This window comes from Cebus imitator, unplaced genomic scaffold (genome assembly GCF_001604975.1).
Source record: "Cebus imitator isolate Cc_AM_T3 unplaced genomic scaffold, Cebus_imitator-1.0 Scaffold248, whole genome shotgun sequence".
Classification (NCBI taxonomy): Eukaryota; Metazoa; Chordata; class Mammalia; order Primates; family Cebidae; genus Cebus; species Cebus imitator.
In genome coordinates, this window is record NW_016107563.1 from 3,091,822 (window position 1) to 3,099,646 (window position 7,825).

The window sequence follows — 7,825 nt, forward strand, 5'->3', positions numbered from 1 at the left end:
AAAAAAAAAAAAAAAAAAAATTTGAATTCAGCTATACCTATCTTGCTTTTTACACGTACTGTATATAAAAAAGTGTTGTGGCTAAGTGTACTGGTTTCCAAAACACATTCATTCCCCATTCCTGCTCCCTGACAAACACGCTTTAATTATTTAGGTTGTAGAGTTGGGAGGGGAGGCAGAGGGAGAGAGAAGGAGAATATTCAAAAATCCTAGAATTTGCATAAAAGGAGAACCAACACTTTCATGGGTCAAGTAATAAAAAAGAATAGATAGCCTTTTATTTTCAGAAAAAGTCAGTCTCCCAAAGGCATGGATTGAAATGCACTAACACTTAGGGCGCAATCGGCTTGACCAGGCATCCCCAGCGACTCCCTCCTAGGACTCGCAGTCAGAGGGGTCAGCCTGCATTCTCCTGGTGGCAGTGCAGCAGGCTCTGAAGTGCCGGGCAGTGAAGTTTAAGGAGCAGAGTGAGGCGTATTCCTGCTCTGAACCTGCTCTTCCGTTCTACAGACAGGAAGATGAGTGACAGGGCTTGCCAACTCAGCCAGTCATAAAAGATTGATCTGTTTCTTCCAAACTGATGGATCCTCTCTTTAGGAAATTGGGCACTTGAAGAAGCTTCTCCCATCCTAGTTGATTCTTTTGTGCCCATTTTCTCACTAGCAAGCCATTAGCATGGTGTTCAAGGGACAGTCGTCTACTACATGATGAACTGATGCTCTGTTTGATCAAACTGGGGTGAAGAACAGCTGTGAAGGGCCAGACATGATGGCGCATGCCTGTAATTCCAGCACTTTGGGAGGATCACCTGAGGTCAGGAGTTCAAGACCAACCTGGCCAGCGTGATGAAACCCTGTCTGTACTAAAACTAAAAAAATTAACCAAGTGTGGGGGCAGGCACCTGTAATCCCAGCTACTTGGGAGGCTGAGGCAGGAGAATCACTTGAACCTCGGAGGTGAAGGTTGCAGTGAGCCAAGATTGCACCACTGCACACCAGCCTGGGAGACAGAGCAAAACTCTGTCATAAATGAGTAAGTAAGTAAGTAAAAAGAATAGCCATGAAATGGAAGAGAGTGCAAGTTTCCCTGGGAGCTCGTGGCACGCAGAAGACCACAGGACCTTGGCCTCAACAGGATTAGGCTGCTGGAACTGGGGCTGGCTACTTCTACTCTAGAATAGTAGCACTGAAGGGCCCTTTGTTCGTTTACAACTTCATTCATTCAGAGGGTATTTATTGAGCTTCTACTGGGCACTATTCTAGGCACTGGAGTTACAGTAGAGAACAAAACAGAAAAAGACTTGCCCTCATGGAGCCAATATATTAGTGGAGGGAGACAGATAATACATGAAGTAAGTCAGAGATATAATCTGTGAGGGTGGCTGAAGAGAAAAATTAAGTGGTGGAGGGGGCGGGGTGTGTGGGGAAGAGGTGTGGCCACTTCAGGGCGTTCTTGGAAAGCCTCACTCGGTGCTGATGTTTCAGTGAAGACCTGAGAGGTGAGGGGAGCTGCGCTGACACCTGGGGAGGGTGCTCGGGGCAAAGTGAATGATCAGTGCGAAGGCGCTGAGACGGGGATGAGGCCGGCGTGTTTGGAAGACCAGGGATGACATCAGATGAGAGAAGCAGGGTAGAGGCAGATCATACAGGACCTCACAGGCTGCTACAAGCCCTTTGGGTTTTTCTCCAACGGAAATGGAAAGTCACTGGAGAGTTTTACGTGGAAGAGTGACACCAAATATTCTATGAATCACTGTCAGCTCATTCCTCAATTATATTGTCACCACCATTTTAAAGGCAGGGAAACTGAGGTTCAGAAGGGTGAGGAGAGTTTCCCATAGGCACACAGCATGAGCTGCCAGACTCCTCTCCCTTCTTTTTTTTTCTTTTTTCTTTAGGACAGTCTCGCTCTGTTGTCCAGGCTGGAGTGCAGTGGCACCGTCGGCTCACTGCAACCTCCGCCTACTGGGTTCAAGCAATTCTCCTGCCTCAGCCTCCCGAGTAGCTGGGATTACAGGCACCTACCATCATGCCTGGCTAATGTTTGTATAGACGGGGTTTCACCATGTTGGCCAGGATGGTCTCAATCTCTTGACCTCATGATCTGCCCGCCTTGGCCCCACAACGTGCTGGGATTACAGGCGTGAGCCACCGCCCAGCCAACTCTTCTCCCTTCTAATCCAGGGCTCTTGGTGCTCCTGTGTGTGGTTTCCAAATGCGCTCAGCTCTTCTCCTGCCTGCGAAGGAGAGACCAGAGCCTCGCAGCTGGGAAAGGGGCAGGCAGGACAGCTCTTCCCGAATCTGGATTGCTGGGCACCTGCTGTCCAGCATCATTTGAGGACACATATGGAAAGTGCTTTGGAAATTTATCAAGTAGGGCACACATGGTGAGTGTTATGAGAGACTATCCAGATGTTCTCAATGATTCCTGCTGAGCCCAGGTCCCAAGTGCCCAACAGGCCTCCATTTGAGCATTGGGTTGGCCACTGCTGGTAGCTGTTACTCATCTGGGAAGTTCCAGTGCTGACCCCTGTTTCCCCCAGCCCTCACGTGTGGATCCTCGCATTTCACCTACAGCTCCAACCTTGGCCTGGTTCACTGACCCATCAGCCTGAGGCTAGGAGCACTGACACAGCTGGGGAGCAAGTCACTCTTTCAATTGGCACCCAGCACTGTGCCTGGAGCACAGAAGTTGTCACACACCTGTCATTCCTTTGGGCACTGGGCCTTGCCCTCCTGTGTGACACAGGCCTTCAGCTGTGTCAGCCTGGTTCCTGTGAGGGTGGGGGCTGGCCCCAGAGCTGCCCTGGCTAAGGCCAGGGGTCATGCTGGAAGTGAACATTCCCAGCCTCAACAAATTCAGGAAACAGGCCCGGGTAAGGAGGGTGAAGGGCATAGGTGTAGTGTAGGGTGTGGAAGCCCAATTCTGGGCTGCCCAGAATTTCCCAGCAGGCTTTGGGGAGGGCAGTGGCAGCTGGCCCAGTGGAAGGGAACCTCCATCCACCCTAGAAAGATTGTGCCACTTTCCTTGTGGGTCAGCACCTCACAATGTCATCATCAGAAGGGTTTTCTTCCCCATGTGGATTCCGTAGCAGGTAGATGGATTTGTGCTTGCAGACACAGAGTGGCCACAGTTTTAAAGGTCATCAGTACCCCATAGCCCATCTCAGAGAAAAAGACAAGGAGAGGCAAAATTAGAAGGAAAGAAAGAAAGACTGTGAAAGTTAAACAAAACCACCCCCAAATAGCTTGAGGCGGAAAAAAGATTGTACCATATCATGGCAATCGTGGCCAGCTTGGCAGCTGAGGGAAAGATGACTCATTCCTAGGCTCCGCTTGCATAATCCTCCCAGCCCAGGCAGGAGAATGAAACTAGGAAACTAACGCAATGACATTTAGTAGCAAAAAGGAAGCCCACACAACATTTGTGCAAGGCCATCCAAAAATAGCAGGCTCCTCCATGCTTGGGTTTTGAAACTATGCATTTCACTTGAAATGCCTCAGCCATGGCACATTTTTCTTAGACCACCCACAACCTAATTCAGTTCATTTCAACTTCGCAGACATTTACTGCAGGCCTACTGTGCTCCAGGCTCTGTGCTAAGGATTTGGGAGTGGCAAATACAAGGATCGGGGAGCCACTAAGAGGAAAGTGTAAAGGGAAGAATGAATGGGGTCGTACCCCGGCACCATCCCTTACCAGGTCTGAACCTCAGTTTTTCTGTCTATAAAGTGGGAACAATACCCACTGCATGAAATTGTATGAGAGTTAAATGAGAAGAACAAAGCCATAGGGGTTCATGAAAGGAGTCCTCAAATCTGGTCAGGGTGATCAGGAGGTCCAGCAGGGAAGAAGAGGTCTTTGAAATGAGCCTTGACTCATTTGAACTGAACTGAACTGCCCGATTGAATAGTGACAAACATTTCTTCTGTACCTGCTGGGTGTCAGGCCTGGTGCTAGGTCCTGAGAAGGTAAGGACAACGGAGACTGACCCATCATCCAGCAATAATGATCCTCACAGTAAAAACAGTAAAAATTATAAGGGAAGCAGCTAGGCGTAACAGCTGTGGGTGCTGGTTCTGAAAACAGGTTCTCTGTATACAAATGCTATTTTTTTTACTCCCAACTATGTGGCTTGAGCGAGTTCTTTTTCTTTTTTCTTTTTCTTTTTTTGAGACAGAGTCTCACTTTGTCACCCAGGCCAGGCTGGAGAGCAGTAGCACAATCTCGGCTCAATGCAACCTCCACCTCCCAGGTTCAAGCGATTCTCTTGCCTCAGTCTCCCAAGTAGCTGGGGCTACAAGTATGAGCCACCACACCCAGCTAATTTTTGAAGTTTTAGTAGAGATGAGGTTTCACTATATTAGCCAGGTTGGTCTCAAACTTCTGATCTTGTGATCCACCCACCTCAGCCTCTCAAAGTGCGGGGATTACAGGCACGAGCCCCTGAGCCGGCCAAGCGTTCTTCAGCCATTCGTTCTATGCTCCTGTTTCCTTTTCTATAAAATTCGTATACAAATAGCAGTTCCTTATAGGGTTGTTGTAAGACTTAATTGAAACAGTGCTTGCAAAGCACTTAACATAGCGCCTGGTGAAGTGGTCCTGAGGGCAAGCTGCCACTGTCTCCATCACCATTGTCACCATCACACGTCACAGAAGAGAGGGAAGTACGGAGTCCTCCATGCAGAGGAGAACACAGAGAGTCGGGGAATGCCAGGGGAAGGAAGGGTTATGCTTGAAGTGTTTTGAAGGACAAGGAGAAGTTTGCCAGCAGGATGCTGGAAGAAAGGTATTCCGGGCAGGGGGACACTACGAGCAAAAAAGCATGCATGTGCAGAAGATAAATGTTCAGGAAACAGGAAATGGCTCAGGCCAGGCTGCTAGGATGACCTGAACAGGCAAAGAGAGGGCACGCGGGAAGAGGGTGAAAGTCCTTCCTTTCTTGGCCTTTTGCACACGCCCTCCTGGCACATGCCAGGCAGTCAGGAAGCCCTGGGCCTGGACGTGAGCGCTGGCTCTCTCACAGAGCCCTTTCTGACTCTTGGGGTTTCCTTCCAGGAGACGTTAAGACACAGCATTACTGAAAACGCAGCCACGGTCACGATCACAGTTATTGAGAAAACTATCCCTTCTGTTTCTCAGAGCTCTTTGTATACAGATGCTGAAGGTAAATTCATCTTAGAATTCAGCCAGGATAAAACATTGATAAAAATAATTTATAACTTTCATTCAGAGTTTACAACATGCTAGCCTCTAAGTGCTTTATGTGTATTAGCTCACTTAATTTTCACAACGCCCCTATGAAGCAGGCACTATGATTGCTCCTGTTTTACAGAGAGAGGAACTGAATGGTAAAGAGGTTAGCTAATGGGCCACAGCAGCATAGCTGGTAACTGGCAGAGCCAGGACTCACATTCTGGAAATCAGGCTTTCGAGCATGTTTTCTTCCTTCCTTCCTTTTTTTTTTTTTGAGGCAGGGTCTCACTTTGTCGCCCAGGCTGGGGTGCCGTGGCACAATCTCAGCAATCTCAGCTCACTGCAACCTCCACCTCCCAGGTTCAAGCAAACCTCCCACCTCAGCCTCCCCAGTAGCTGGGACTACAGGCGCCCGCCACCATGCCTGGCTAAGTTTTGTATATTTTGGTAGAGATGGTGTTTTACCATGTTGGCCAGGCTGGTCTTAAACTCCTAACCTCAGGTGATCTGCCCATCTCAGCCTCCCAAAGTGCTGGGATGAAGGTGTGATCCACCACACCCAGCCAGCGTGCGCTCTTTCTTAACTCCTCTGCAATAAACAGAACTCTTGTCCCTTCTGTGTTTCCCTTTTTGCTTTGGCCACCTGGAGCCTCTGCTACTTTTGCAATAAAATATAATATCTTTCTTTAGCCCAGATTCTCTTTCATAACGTTTTTTCCTTTAAAGCCCGTCAGTCTCCAGATCCTGGCAGACAATCAGGTTTCTTCCCACTACATTCTTTGCAATTTTGTACCCCAGCTGCTCTGGGCGCTTCACTTTTTCCAGACTTTCTTTGCATTGTCATCCCCCTGTGTCTTTGCTCATACCAGTCCTCCCATCTGAGATGACTTGCCTTTTTTTTTTTTTTAACCTAGTGACATGGAAAACTTATCATTTAGTACAAATAAAGGCCGGGCGCAGTGGCTCACACCTGTAATCCTAGCACTTTGGGAGGCCGAGGCAGGCAGATCGCTTGAGGCCAGGAGTTCAAGACCAGCCTGGTCAACATGGCAAAACCCCCTCTCTACTAAAAAGACAAAAATTAGCCGGGCATGGTGGCGGGCGCCTTTAATCACAGGTACTTGAGAGGCTGAGGCAGGAGAATTGCTTGAACCCGGGAGGGAGAGGTTACAGTGAGCAGAGATCATGCCATTGCTCTTCAGCCTGGGCCACAGAGTAAGACTCTGTCTCAAAAACAAAACAAAACAATAAACTCTCATTGTTGGCAAATATGTGAAGTTACCGTATGACAAACCCCTAAAGAGTTAAGCACCAAACTAACATTGTTTAGATCTGAATGGTGGAATAACAAATTATTTTATTCTTTTTTCTTGGTGATTTCTATTTCTCGAATGTTCACAGAAAAAGATATCATTAAATTATTACTTTTAAGAAAAATGTAAGTTAATTTTTTTCATTAAACAATTTTTTAAATTACTTATTACCATTTTGACCCTTTTTAAATGTGCAGGGTTATGGCATGAAATACATGCACATTGTTACACAACCATGGGATGACATTCCCGCCTCATTTCCAGCTTAGCCGCATTCACGATCTTTCCCGGACTACAGCAGTTTTCACCTTCTGTTTAAAACTTTCTCTGTCTCCTCCCGCACCCCCAGCAGAAATGATGGCTCACCTGTCTCCACTCTCCTGTTATGAGGAGTGTGTCACTATTTGCCACTCACATCATTGTATGATATGAATGACCAGTATCAGCCACCGTGGCTCAGTCAGCAGTCCCTAGAGCCTTCATTTCCTGTATTTCATACCTACTAGTTGTTTCCTAGCATAGCTGGGGTAAGTCACTTAATCTGTCTGTGCCTCAGTTTCTTCAACTTTAAAAATAGACATCAGAGGCCGGAGACGGTGGCTCCAGCCTGTAATCCCAGCACTTTGGGAGGCCAAGGCGGGTGGGTCACGAGGTCAAGAGATCGAGACCATCCTGGTCAACACGGTGAAACCCCATCTCTACTAAAAAAATACAAAAAATTAGCTGGGCATGGTGGTGCGTGCCTGTAATCCCAGCTACTCAGGAGGCTGAGGCAGGAGAATTGCCTGAACCCAGGAGGCGGAGGTTGCGGTGAGACGAGATCGCGCCATTGCACTCCAGCCTGGGCAACATGAGCGAAACTCCGTCTCAAAAAAAATAAATAAATAAAATAAATAAATAAAATAAAAAATAAAAATAGACATCAGAATGGCTACTACTAAAACATCAAAAAATAACAGATGCTGGCAAGATTGCAGAGAAAAGTGAACTCTTACACACTGACAGTGGGAATGTAAATTCGTTCGACTGCTTTCAGTGGAAAGAACTATATTTCTCAAAGAACTAGAAACAGCTACCATCTGACCCAGTCATCCCATTCCTGAGTATATTCCCAAAGGAATAGAAATCATTCTGATATAAAGACACATGCATACATATGTTTATCTCAGCACTATTCGCAATAGCAAAGACATGGAATCAACCTAGATGCCCATCAGTGGTGGAGTGAATAAAGAAACTGTGGTGCATATACACCATGGAATACTACGCAGCCATAAAAAAGAAGTCGTGCCCTTTGCTGAGGTGATTATGCTAAG